The sequence below is a fragment of the Arachis ipaensis genome, chromosome B08 (assembly GCF_000816755.2).
Source record: "Arachis ipaensis cultivar K30076 chromosome B08, Araip1.1, whole genome shotgun sequence".
In the NCBI taxonomy this organism is placed as follows: Eukaryota; Viridiplantae; Streptophyta; class Magnoliopsida; order Fabales; family Fabaceae; genus Arachis; species Arachis ipaensis.
The window spans coordinates 50,771,457-50,786,475 of record NC_029792.2 but is presented as its reverse complement, the minus strand read 5'-3'; the positions used below and the strand labels follow the sequence as shown (position 1 = coordinate 50,786,475).

General features: G+C 34.7%; 1 long non-coding RNA gene across 1 annotated transcript; it reads left to right on the top strand.

Annotated features, from left to right (window-relative positions):
• On the top strand, positions 1,023-1,896 carry LOC107612314. The gene is made up of 2 exons (XR_001613691.2): positions 1,023-1,156; positions 1,524-1,896. It is a non-coding gene; the product is annotated as an uncharacterized LOC107612314 (long non-coding RNA).

Here is a 15,019-nt window from a genome sequence, read left to right as displayed (position 1 = left end):
AAAAATTAGAATATAATCAATTAAACTTTTTATTTCTAGAAATAATCAATTAAAAGATATAATTTAGATAGACATAATAAAACTCGTCAATACGGGTATAGAATTTTGAATAGATGACGGTGGGTGGCTCAATAACATATTAACATGGTACGTGCATTATATTATGTGCGAATTTTTAAATTAGTGCGCTATTTTAGGGGAGAATTGACCATTTTGGTATCCAAAAAATTTAGATCCTGACAAAAAAAATTATTAAAAAAATAATATCGACATAAAGGGAAACATTTATATAGCAATAAATAGTAATAAATGAATGGTCAATAAATACGTTAAACATGGAAATATTAAATAAGGATTAATTCCGTTTATATTAATAATTAATAAATATACATAAAGAGAAACATTTATAGTAATAAATGAATGGTCAATAAATACGTTAAACATGGAAATATTAAATGAGGGTTAATTTGGAAAATGAAAATCATCACTTGACGAAGACCTATGATGCGCAGACATTGACACGAATATTGAATACGATATAACATAGAATATGTCGACACGCAAATTTTAAAATTTTATAAGACATGGGGACACGCATACATATAAAATATAAAGTATTTTTTTGATAAATTATAATGATATTTTGATATTTTATTAATATTAAAATATAAATTCATTTTTTAATTATTTTTAATGTCGTATTTTAATTATATCAATTATATAAAATATTTTTTGTTTTAATAAATTTATTTCAAGAATATATGTTAAGAATAAGACCGGACACGCTGACATGTGATAGTATTTAGGTGTGTCCAAGTGTGTCCGGTAAAATTTTTTTTATGTTTTATTAAGATACGGTTTGGACATAGCATAGACATGCCTATCAGTTTAGTGTCGGTGAGTGTCGTGTCTGAAATATGTTCGACATGTGGACACTACGACAACTCAGCGAAATGTCCGAATTTCATAGACAAAGACTATTTAATAAATTATAAATTTGTAAAAAAGTTTTGTTGTCATTGAGTGCCTATAAATAGTAAATACTAGTTCTTTTGAGTCTCTTCTATAGTAGGGTATGAATTAAGTTTTCAAATTTGTGATATGAAAATACTTTTATATTTTTTCGTCTTCTTATTTGTTCTATGCGTAGACTTTGGTATGCATCTAATTTATCAAATAACATGCCATCATATTCTATTTAGATGTTGTCCTAAGATAATAAAATATTTGAGATGCCCCAAATAAAAAAACGTCTCTGTGTTTTCTTTGAGAAAAATAAAGATACAAAGACGCCAAAATTTAAAAAAATTGTTTTTATTTTATCTTCTTTTTACCATCCACAACAAATTACCTTCTTTTACTACTATTCTTGACAACTAAAGTTTTTGGCTCTCTGTACATTATGTTTTCTCCTGTTGGCTATACTTTTGTATGATTTTAGTTATAACATTTTGATTTCAGCAATTGTTATATGATTTTAGTTTCTTCGCTAATGACTGTGTTTTATGTCTGAATATTTATAGGTAATAACCAAATTAAGATGACAGAGGCGAACAGGATAACATGCACGGGTTGTGCAGCCGGTGCTGAGTATTGTTCACCATCCAACCCAAAAAATAAATATGACCCAAATGCGGCATGTGATAGTATTTGCGTGTTTTTTCATGGTAGGGTTTCGACCAAGGGAGAATGCTTTCCAAACCACGGATGCGTTTGTACCTATCCAAATCCGAATCCAAGTCAGCAATGTCCCGATCCCCGGTGTTAATTTGTTATAATAATGCATGGGGAATAAAGTAGTGATGATGATTGTATTATTATCTATCAAATAACTAATAATTAAATAGTGGTTGTACTATGATTTATAAATTCTTGCCTTTCCCATTTTATCATTAATATCATATACTGAGTTTTTTTTCCCTTCTATAAACAATAAAAAATTCTAATCCTACACTAAACACAAACTCGATATGAGTAGATACCTATATATTGTTGTTAATGGCAAGGTTGCGAGAACCGAACCGGTCAATGAACCGGTAAGATAACTGGTTCACTGGTTCAACGGTTCGACCGGGGTTCAACCGGGGTTCAACCGGTTTAATTAAATATTCATTAAAAATTTAATATATAATTTCAAATATTTAAATTTGATCATTTCTAACCTAATGAAATCCAAAATTTCAAAATTTACCATAATGTTCTACACCCAAAAAAAATACTAACAACAAAATCTCCAACTAATCAGTAATCATCAGAAAATCAGCAACAAGCCAACAATATATCATCAAGCAACAACATCATCATCAATTTAGAAAATCAACAATTCAAAATAAGCAAACATCAACAAAATCAACTCAGCAACTCAGAATTAAACCTAGCAATTCACAATTAAACCCAACTCCAATTCAGAAATAAATAAAGGCACTAATCATCACTAATCAGTAATCATCAGAAAATCCACAAGCAGCCAACAATATATCATCAAGCAACAACATCATCATCATTTCAGAAAATCAGCAATTTATAATAAGCAAACATCAACAAAATCAACTCAGCAACTCAGAATTAAACCTAGCAATTCACAATTAAACCCAACTCCAATTCAAAATCAAAGGCACCAATCATCACTGATCAATAACCATCAGAGAATCAACAAGAAGCCAACAACATATCAGTAACAATATCATCATCATTTCAGAAAATCATTCTAGAATCATAAATCAACCATCAACAAGATTATTCCAGTTTCATAAAATAAGTAAGAGACTATGTACTCATTCACAATTTTAGACATAATGAAAATTTTGATGCCGAAAATATGTTAACTAAATTTTTTTTTATTGGCAATAAATATATGTTCCTAAGGATATAAAATGTTCATTCAATCTTAATGAATATATGGTCTGATTTATAATAATTACTGTCGTCAGATTCGTTGAACCAAATTTGACAGAAGGAAGTAGTTATTTTATACTGGTTTTACTATAAAAAATTTTAATGATAAATCATAATATTCTGCTGGTATAATAAAAATACATTAGTCACAAAAAAAAAATACATTTTTTAAATAAAAAATTGACAGAAAAATTTACAATGAGGATATGACCGAAAAAATGAAGTGATAATAGAAACGAAGCTAGAATAAAATTTGAATAAAGATCAAAGTTTAATTTTTCAATGTAAAACGACTAAAATAAAAATTGTTAAAAAAATTAAAAGTAAAATTTATGAATAATTTATTAAAAAAAGGTTGAAGTTTAGGGGCCATTGTTTCGTTTGGCATATGAGTGGCAGTAGAAGCAGAAAGAAAAAGTGTAGATATTCAAAATAAAACCGTTCTGGACACATTTCAAGGGCATAGGTAGAGCACAGTAGGCATAACATAGTGCTCAAAATTCTAGCAGTACTAGCTCTTGATGTGGGAGCAATGTTATGGCTCATGATGAGATGAAATCTAAAGTAAATTTAAATCCAGCACCGACTGAACTATTCTAAATTTTTGTCATTCACTATAAAAGAAGGATATGAAATATGTCCAAAGTTTTTTGGTACCTAGACCCATAATAACATGATTGTCGATCCATGTGTTTTATTGTAAGTACTCCACCACCCTTTCTTTAGATTGTGGTGAGGTCTCTTCACAGCAGTAATTCATTAGCTTCATGAATAAACATATTGAGATTTAAAACATGGTTGAGATCCTGACCAAAAAAAAAAACAAAAACATGGTTGAGATTAAGTAATGAATAAAAATTTTTAAAATAATGTTATATATGTGTAAATATGTAATATTTATAAATTTGTAATGTTATAATATTTAAAATTAAGGACTGCTCAACCTATTAAAAAACACTAAAAATGCATCTAAGTCACCACTCTCATAGCACCTTCTTAACAGTACCACTAGTTTAATGACTCGTGCAACGCACGGGTATAGTTGAATCGTACAACAAAAGTATTTAACGAAAACAAAAACATACATCAAACCCTAAACGATATACAATACATTATCAGGTAATAAAAATATACTTATTTGTTATAGACATTAAGTGCAGATATTAAATATTAATCAAACAAATGCATATCATTAAGCATTAATTAAAAGAATAATTATTCTCCACATACAAGTTATTTTTCGATACAAGTTTATACAAGTCATTTATATTCATACGCGCACATTTTTCTTCGTGCCATTACTGCACGTTCTTCTTCTCTTTTCTTCTTACTGCACGTTCTTCTTCTTCTTTGTTTTTTTTTTTTTTCGTTATCATCGTCACCAACACCACCTCCTCCTCCTCTTTCTTTTTCATTGAAATTTCTTCTCCTCCTTCCTTTTCCTCCTTCTCTCCCATCATCAGTTATCTCGTTGTTGAAGATAATGAATAATTCAAGTTCAGATTTTCAATTGAACTACAATGAAATTGGTTATTGTTTTGAATCTAATCAAGTGGCTAAGGTGTGGTTCGATTCTAGTTAATGTTTCGTTAGTAGTTTATGATTCTGTAGGTGAATAATGTTGTTTTTGTTTGTGAAAATTGTTATTCATTGTTGATGGTTTGAATTGAATGTAATGTAAAAGTTCTACATTAAAGAAAATATTTTTCTGTATTTGTAGCAAATTTGGGTGTAACACGAAGATATTTGGGTGTAACACGAAGATATTTAGGTGTATTGTTTAAGAATTTTTGGTGTACGTATGCTGATAAGTTCTGCATAATTTAAAACTCTTCCTCTTCCTCCTCATCATCTTCTGCCGCTTCTTCTTTTTTTCATCATCATCACCATCTTCTTCTTCTTCTTTTTTCTTATTCATCTTTTCTTTTTTGTTTTACATTTTCAAATTTTTTCTTGTTTTACTCTGTTAACAAGATTAAAAATAAAAAAATTAAACAAAGAAGAAGAAATATATAATGGTACAAAATTACTTAGAAGAGGATGAACTTACATTCAATCAACTAAAAGAAAGAAAGAAATAAAGAAAAAAAGAAAAAAAATACAGCATTAGAGGAAACGTTTTTCTGTATTTGCACCAAATTTGAGTATAACACAAAGATATTTTGGTGTAACACAAAGATATTTGAGTGTATTGTTTAAAACTTTTTTGTGTATGTGTGCTGATAAGTTCTGCATAATTCAAAACTCTTCCTTTTCCTCCTCTTCATCTTCTGCTGCTTCTTCTTCTTCATCTTCTTATTTCATATTCTCATAATTCTTCTTGGGAGAAAAAAATCAAATAAAGAAAAAAAATACATAATGTTGCAAAATCAATAGAAATAGGAGGAGGAAAAAAATGCAGCAACAACAACAGTAATAAAAAAAGGACGATAAAGATGAAACACGCGAAAAAAAAGAAGGAGAAACGCAAAAAAGAATCAGGAGAAGAAGAAGAAAGAGGAGGAGGAGGAGAAAAGCGGGATACAAAGAGGAACAATGTAATTTCACGCGCACATTATGTAAATAGATTTTGTTGGATTAAAATTAATTTGTATGACTTATATGCCAAAAAGACTTGTATATGTAGCAATACTCTTAAAAAAAATCTCATACCGCTAAACTATTAATAAATAAGCATTCGGAAAATATTGATGATTTTGACATATAAATTATAATATAAGATACAAAAGATACAAATTAGTACAGTAGTGTCCAATTAAAATTCATAAGACAAAACAGCGATAAATAAAAATAATTTCAAATCTTAAGAAAATAAATACACTTCAACAAACATAAGATTAATTAAGGAATTAACAAAATCAGAAAAGGAAAAATAAATAAATAATAATGAAGAAACCAAAAAGAAAATACTTGAAACAGTTAAAAAAATAATGGACAGAACGAAAAAAACAAACAATCACACCAGTTAAAACAAATGATATAGATCATATTTAAAATCCACCGGTAAAACGAAAAGTTTTTGAAATTGGTGAGTTAGTCTTGAAAGTTATGCAAAATGGACGCCTAATTGTGGTTTGGAAACTTTCAACTAATCCAACTGTATTTAGAAAATGCGTATTGAATTAGCCACACAGAAAGTGAAGCCGAGGCTAAATATATCAATAGAAAACATTTGATGTTTACAAAATAGGACTTAACTCAAAAGTAAAAGTTTAGCGTCAAAATTTAAAGCGTTACAAACCAAAGTAACCAAGAACAAATTAATTACAAAAGAACTTGAAATAAATGTAGGGCAGCAATAATTCTTCCAACTCAAATTGAAAGTAAATCCTTTCTTCATCAAAATAATTATAGGCGACAATTTCTTCACGCTCTTGTTAAAATTTTTCATATTTTCTTTTGATGTCAGCCAAAGTGTTTTTCATCCCATAAAGATCTCGAAACAAGTTCTTTTTCCTCTTTTCAGCTTTTAAGTAAGGGCCTTCGTTCCAACCTAACTTCTTCTTCTCGAATTTTGGTGAGTTCTCTTTTGAGTTCTTCTCTACGTCAAGCTAGTTGAAATCGAGTACTGGCAGCATCATCGACATTGACTTCATATTTTTTGTAAGTTCTTTCTAAAGACGCATAAGAAGTTTCTAGTTCTGCAACTTCTGTTTCGATTTCTTCCATTATCTTCTTAAGCACCAAGCTGCTGGTGAGAAATAAGTAAATTGTTGGCGATCTTCTCGAATTGTTTTACCACTTTAGAGAACTTGGAACTCGATATTCCAGAGAAGAACATAGGATATCAGAAAAGGTGGAATTCAAGTCATCTCGATTGACCAACTCATCCATAGTGTGCTTTAAAAAATCAGCAAGAGTTTTTAGCATCTCAATTGCGTGAGGAGTCAATTCCTTTGGAAGTCTATGACCTGGTGATTCTTCAGTTCCTGAAGTTGTGGATAGGATTTTTGTTTTGAAAGTAATACTGGACATGACAAAAAGAAGATGATCTAAATCAACTTCTTATGGGCTAGAAATAGGGGCTGATGGAATTTCGTTATCTTTTGGATTGGAGTCAAAGTAGGTTCAGCTTCATTAGTCGGACTGGGTGTGTTATCAAGTTTTGCAATGGGTTAGGGGATGTTTTTTAACCATATTGTTGTCCTCAACATTGGGACTGCTTCCTTTAGAAGGAGAAGAACTAAGAGTAAGGTCAACCTAGATTTAAGGAGGATCAAGTTTATTTTCAAGGGCTTGGATTTCTCGAGGATTGACTTGGTTTAGCTCCTTTGGTATATCATCATCATGGATAGGTTGGACAACTTCATCAATGGGTTGGATAATACCTTCAATAGAGTGAACAATTTGTTCGTAGTTAGTAGATTGTCTTGTTTGGTTGGTAAGTAGTTTGAAATCACACACTTGATTTATAACATATTATTGTTGATTGATTTCGAAGTACTGCAGATGGAAAAGGAATCACTTGAATATGTGGGAGTCTTCTTTGGAGAAATTGTGGTGCTTTTATCGGATGATCCTTCAGTAGAAGATTCCAACTATAATAAAAGATTGAAAGTTTAAGATAAGAGGATAATAGTATGAAAGATTATATCAAAGAACTTAAATTTAATTCAAGATCACCTTGTTACCTATAAAAACTTTTGTCTTCTTTTTCCTTTTTTGATGTCTTTCTAACTCTGCCTTTCTCTTCAGAGCTTTTGAACGGATGTTTCAGTTGTGTTTGGAAAGGTTTTGATTAATCCTTTCAAAAATATCATTCAGAGATTGGGGGTAATGGGAGTAGTAACTATCCCACCATTCGATGAAAGACTTAGTAATGTAACACCCTATCACTCTAAGCCTTACCTCAAGCTGTAAAGCAAACCAAGACAAAGCGCCACAACAGTTTTAAAGCTTCATACACTACAAGAAAATTTCAGAATAGCGACCGATTTTAGTGACCAAAAAAATTGGTTGCAAATAGCGACTGATTTAGCAACCGATATAGTATTTCAAGGATTGGAAAAATGTTGGTCGCTAAATCGATTGCTAAATTACAATTAGCGACCAATTTTAGTGACAAAAAAATCGGTCACTAATAGCAACCAATTTAGCGACTGATAAAATTTTTATACGAGTAACATAAAGTTGGTCGCTAAAATTGGTCACTATCTTTTAACTTAGCAACCGAAATGAGGATGTAACGCTTGGAATTATTGGTTACAAAATCTGTCGCTATTTTTTAATTTAGTGACCGATTTTGCAACCAATAGAGAATTAAGGTGAAAAAGGTTGGTCACTGATAAACCGCTATTTCATGGTTTATAATGTGCTTAATTGTGTGGTTTTATCATGATCTTTACCCACTTATTCATATGATTAGCATGCATTTATATTTCCTTCCTAAAATTATTACAAGATTGAAAACTTGCTTCCTAGAGACTTTTAATTATGTATTTTAATTTTCCTTTATTCCATTCGATGCCGTGATCTGTGTGTTAAGTGCTTCAGGCTTTATAGGGCATGAATGAGTTGGAGATTGGAAAGGAAGCTTGCAAAAATGGAAGGAACACAAGAAATTGAGGAGATGATCAGCGAGAAGTGACGCGGCTACATGGCCCACGCGACCGCGCGAAAGAGAAGAAATCGCAGTAACGCGGCCGCATGGCTCACGCAACTGCGCGGATTGGAATAGCACAAGTGACGCGGAGGCGTGGACGACGCGCTCGTGTGGCAGGGCAAAAGGCCGAATGACGCGGCCGTATGAATGACGCGATCGCGTGACGTGCGCGATCTGCATAATCTGTAGAATTCGCTGGGGGCGATTTTGGGCCCTATTTTGACCCAGTTTTCGGCCCAGAAAAGCAGACTAGAGCTAGGGAACATGCAGAAACCAAGGACAACATTCATTCTATACAATTTTAGTTTTTTAGATCTAGTTTTACTCCTCCTCTAGGTTTTCTCTCTACACATTCATAGTTCTTAGGATTTTATTTCTATTGCTTTTTGCATTGGGATATTGAGAAGAGTTATTACCTTATCAAGACTTCGTCATTCTAGTTCGTTTTCTTTACTTGGCTTTACTCTTCCATGTCCTTTAATTTACTCAATTTTACCATTAGATTATTTTAAAATTTATTAATACAAGAATTATTTTTATTTTTAATTGATTCCCTTGAGTTTTATCTATCATGTCTTTCTTTAATTCCCTTTCCTATGTTATGAATTCTACATTCACAATGAGCGAGTAGTTCCCTAACTTGATGGGGAGTTGATTGAAAGGAACCCTTGAGTTGGGATGCTTAAAAGAAAAATTGTAATTAGGTTTATTGTTGGGATGCTTTCTAGTCATTGACACTAATCCTTTTCAATTGAGCGGTTTGGAACTTGTGAATAGAAACAACATTCCAACTTGTTTGACTTTCCCTTACCTAGTAAGGGATAACTAAACAGAACAACCTTCAATTATCAATTAATCTTGAGAGTACTTCAACAAGAATAGGGCTTCCAACTAATCTATTCCCAGTCAAGGCTTTTATTTAAATTATTTAATTTTTCTAATTTAATTTCTTGTTTATGCAACTCAAACCATTTTGAAAACATCTGGTTAATAAAATAGCACACCTTTCTGTAACTCGTTGGGAGACGACCTGGGATTCATACTCCCAGTATTTTAATTTTAATTCTTGTGACAACCTTCTAAATTGATAAGTGGAATTCTGGTTGGTTGAGAACTATACTTGCAACGCATATCTTATAACAATTCTTGACTCTCCAATTTTTGCCACGTCAATTTTTGGCGCCGTTGCTGGGGAGTTACAATAGAGTGCTAAAGTTATTAATTGGAATTTATTTATTTGCATTTTATTTTATCTTGCTACTATGAGCTGCTTGTTTCTTTCGCTAGATGACACGTTCACTTCCTTATCCAAGCTTGCCAGTATTCGATCCTGAGATTAAAAGAACTATTTCATGAATAAGGCAAGCTCGGCGTCGGTTAGTCCTCTCTGAGGGCGGATCTAAAATGTCATTTGAGGAAGAAACCAGCCCCCCGTTCTATTGATTTGGTTGATTTACGTGTAGGTGACATGGCAGAACCTAGGAGAGTTACTATCCAGGAGGCTGGAGCCCCTGATTTTACAATGCAACCGTTTCAAGCGCATCACCCAGCAGTGGCTACAGACTTTGAAATAAAGACTGCACTGCTCAATTTGATGCCCAAGTTTCATGGCTTACCTGCTCAAGAGCCTATCAAGCACCTGAGAGATTTTCAAGCAGCCTGTTCTATTGTCAGACGTGATGGTGCAGATGAAACTTCAATTTTTTTGAAAGCTTTCCCGTTTTCTCTTGAGGGAAAGGCAAGAGAGTGGTACTACACTCAACCCGCAGCAACTGTATCCAACTGGGATACACTTAGAAGAGAATTCTTGGAAAAATTCTTTCCAGCTAAAGTTACTGATAAACTGAGGAAAGATATTTCCATGATTGTTCAAGACGAATCTGAGACTCTCTATGAATACTGGGAGCGCTTCAATAATCTTCTAGAAGCTTGCCCCCACCATATGATTGACAAGATAGTGTTACTCGGTTATGTCACACAGGGCATGAGGCCCCAAGATAAGACCACATTGGAAAGTGTTAGCAATGGGTCTATGAAAAAGTACAAGACCACTGATGAGGCATGGCAATTGATCAGTGACTTAGCTGAATCCACTCGGAATCACAGGCAGAAGCAAGGCCGTTCAAAAGCCATTGCAGAGGTATCATCTAGCAGAGAGACTGCTGCTCTAACTTAGAGTATCTGTGAAATGACCAACTTGCTGAAGCAGATGCAATTGAATCAACAACAAGTTCAGCAAGCTCAACCTTCTCCACCACAGCAAAGCCAACAGTTAGTCCCACAGAGAGTTTACGGAATCTGTGCTAATTATAGCCATTATATTGACGAATGTTCGCAACTCCAGCAGGAAGATAACACCGTGGCAGCCACTCATAACTTCTATGACCGCCCCAACCTAGGGTACAATCAAGGTGGCAATTATAACCACGGATGGCAGGACAATTCTAACCAGAATTGGAGGGACAACAACAACAACAGAGGAGGTAGAGACAATCAGGGAAATCAGAGGTGGAATAACAACAATAACAGGCAGCAGAACCAGTTCCAGCGTTACAGAGCACCTCACCTGAGGCAATCCCAAGGACCACAGAATACCCAACAGCAGATCTCTCAAATTACTTATCCTTCTTCATCTGCTAATGATGACTTACTACAATCTATTGATCGGAGACAACAGACCATGGAAAATAACCTTTATGCTACACTAAATGGTCTGAACTCTACCCTGCAAGCTCTTGTCTCACAGATTGGATCAATGAATAACTCCAATAACCAGCCTTTGAGCTTCAGTGGAATTCTCTCTCAACCATTACCCAATCTAAAAGGTGGCATTAATGCCATCACCCTAAGGTCCAAAACCACACTGCAGGAGAGGAATCAGGAGGAGCCAAGCCCACCAGAACACGCCTCAGCTGAAGAGGTAGTGGAAATAGAAGATGTTGACGAGGAAGAGGACATACAGGACATACAGGACATAGATGAAAAAGAAGAAGTTCAACCACAGGAGGAAGCACCACAGGGCGCAGACACTGCAGAAGACACCACTCCCATTCCATTTCCACAACTTGCAAGGAAGCCCAGGAAGCAGCTGGAACTTGACCCCAAAATGGTAGAAATATTCAAAAAGGTTGAGGTAACTGTTCATCTTTTTGATGTTATTCAACAGGTACCTAAATATGCAAAGTTTCTAAAGGATTTATGTATACATAAAGACAAAATTAATGAATTAGAAACTATTCCTTTAGGTAGTTCCATATCTGCTTTAATGGGAGGTTTACCTGAAAAGTGTAGTGACCCAGGTCCATGTATGGTTAATTGTACTATTGGTGGTGTAGTATTTTCTGACTGCATGTGTGATTTAGGAGCATGTGTGAGTATAATGCCTTTGTCTATATATGATATTTTGAGGCTCCCCCCTTAAAAAGGTCGGCAGCTCATTTTGTGTTAGCAGATAAAAGCATTATTACAGTGACTGGAGTTGCTGAAGATGTATTAGTGGGCATTAAGGGGCTCACATTTTCCATTGATTTTTATATCTTGGAGATGTCCCAAAATGACTCAGAGAAGCCATCATCAATCCTACTCGGAAGACCATTCCTGAAGACCTCGAAGTTCAAATTAGATGCTTTATCAGGAATATACTCTTTTGAAATAGATGGCCGAGTAGTAATCTTCAATCTAAATGGAGTTATGAAGCATCCTCCGGAGGATCATTCTATCCTCCAATGTGACATTATAGATGAAACCGTGGCTGAAGTTCACCAGGAGGAATTTGAAGAGAATTTCATAGGACAAGGTCCAAGTTTGGGGACATTCTCAGAGGACAATGACAGTGCTTTACCATTGTTACCAGCTCTAGACAACCCAGAGCCTAACCATGATCAGAAGTTAGAATTAAAACCCCTTCCTCCACACCTCAAATATACTTACCTTGAGGACGAGCAGAAGTTTCCAGTTATCATTGCAAGGGAACTCACTTCTCAACCGGAAGAGCAGTTACTTAGTGTGCTGAGAAGGCACAAAAAGGCAATTGGTTAGAGTTTGGCAGACATAGTAGGCATCAACCCTCAAGTCTGTGAGCATCGGATATTTTTAGAAGAGGGAGCAAGACCTGTCCGTCAACCCCAGAGAAGACTAAACTCCACTATCTTAGAGGTTTTCAAAAAGGAAGTGACCAGACTACTGGAGGTAGATATCATCTACCCCATTTCAGACAGTGAATGGGTAAGCCCAGTACAAGTGGTGCCCAAGAAGTCTGGAGTCACTATAGTGAAGAATGAGCATGGAGATCTCATTGTAACCAGAGTTCAGAATGCCTGGAGGGTCTGCATTGACTACAGACGCCTCAACCAGGCCACTTGTAAGGATCACTATCCTCTTCCATTCATTGATCAAATGTTGGATCGCCTGTCAGGTAAATCACATTATTGTTTTTTTGATGGTTACACAGGTTATTTCTAGATTCATATAGCTCTTGAGGATTATGAAAAGACCACTTTTACATGTCCTTCTGGGACTTATGCTTACAAGAGAATGCCCTTTGGCTTGTGCAATGCACCAGCTACCTTCCAAAGGTGCATGATGAGTCTTTTCTCTGATCTTATTGAGGACTGTATGGAAGTTTTTATGGATGATTTTAGTGTATATGGCGATTCCTTTAGCCTTTGCTTAGATGGATTATCTAGAGTATTAGATAAATGTGTCAGTACAAACCTTGTATTGAATTTTGAAAAATGTCACTTTATGGTAAAACAAGGTATTGTACTAGGACATGTTGTGTCTAATACTGGCATTTCTGTAGATCTAGCAAAGGTGGATGTTATTTCTAGTTCACCTTACCCCTCTTCTGTGAGGGAAGTCCGTTCATTCCTTAGCCATGCAGGATTTTACAGGAGATTCATTAAGGACTTCAGTAAGGTAGCTCTTCCCTTATCCAGACTAATGCAGAAGGATATTGAATTCGAGTTTAGCGAGGATTGCAAACAAGCATTTGATAAGCTGAAGACCCTCTAAAGTATCTATTAGCTAAAAAGGAGTCCAAACCAAGGCTTATACGTTGGATACTGCTATTACAAGAATTTGATTTAGAAATTAAGGATAGGAGTGGTAACCAGAATTTAGTGGCAGACCATTTGAGTCGCCTTGAGCACATTACAGATGACCCCACTCCTATAGTTGATAATTTCCCATTTGATAACCTGCAAGCAGTATCTGAGGTAGTCCCTTGGTATGCACCTGTAGCTAATTATCTAGTTAGCCGCACCTTTCCTCCAAACTTTTCTAAGCATCAAAGAGACAAGCTGAAAAGCGAGTCTAAATATTATATATGGGATGACCCATTGATGAGCGGATAATTTATATGCTTTTTGGCATTGTTTTTAGTATGTTTTCAGTGTAATTTAGTTAGTTTTTATTATATTTCTATTAGTTTTTAAATAAAAATCACAATTCTGAACTTTACTATGAGTTTGTGTGATTTTCTGTAATTTCAGGTATTTTCTATTAGTTTTTAAATAAAAATCACAATTCTGAACTTTACTATGAGTTTGTGTGATTTTCTGTAATTTAAGGTATTTTCTGGCTGAAATTGAGGGAGCTGAGCAAAAATCTGATTCAGGCTGAAAAAGGACTGCTGATGCTATTGGATTCTGACCTTCCTGCACTCAAAGTAGATTTTCTGGAGCTACAAAACTCCAAATGGCGCGCTCTCAATTGCGTTGGAAAGTAGACATCTAGGGCTTTCCAGCAATATATAATAGTCCATACTTTGCTCAAGGATAGATGACGTAAACTGGCGTTCAACGCCAGTTCCATGTTGCAGTCTGGCGTCAAACGCCAGAAACAGGTTACAAATGGGAGTTGAACGCCAGAAACAGGTTACAACCTGGTGTTTAACTCCAGGAACAGCCTAGGCACGTGAGAAGCTTAAGTCTCAGCCTCAGCACACACCAAGTGAGCCCCAGAAGTGGATTTCTGCACCATCTATCATAGTTTATTCATTTTCTATAAACCTAGGTTACTAGTTTAGTATTTAAACAACTTTTAGAGGTCGATTTTCGCACCTCATGACATTTTTAGATCTGAACTTTGTACTCTTTGACGGCATGAGTCTCTGAACTCCATTGTTGGGGGTGAGGAGCTCTGCTGTGTTTCGATGAATTAATGCAACTATTTCTGTTTTCTATTCAAATACGCTTGTTTTTATCTAAGATGTTTATTCGCACTTCAATATGATGGATGTGATGATCCGTGACACTCATCATCATCCTCAACCTATGAACGCGTACCTGACAACCACCTCTGTTCTACCTTCGATTGAATGAATATCTCTTGGATTCCTTAATTAGAATCTTTGTGGTATAAGCTAGAATCCATTGGCAGCATTCTTGAGAATCCGGAAAGTCTAAACCTTGTCTGTGGTATTCCGAGTAGGATTCAGGGATTGAATGACTGTGACGAGCTTCAAATTCACAAGGGCTGGGCATAGTGACAGACGCAAAAGGATCAATGGATCCTATTCCA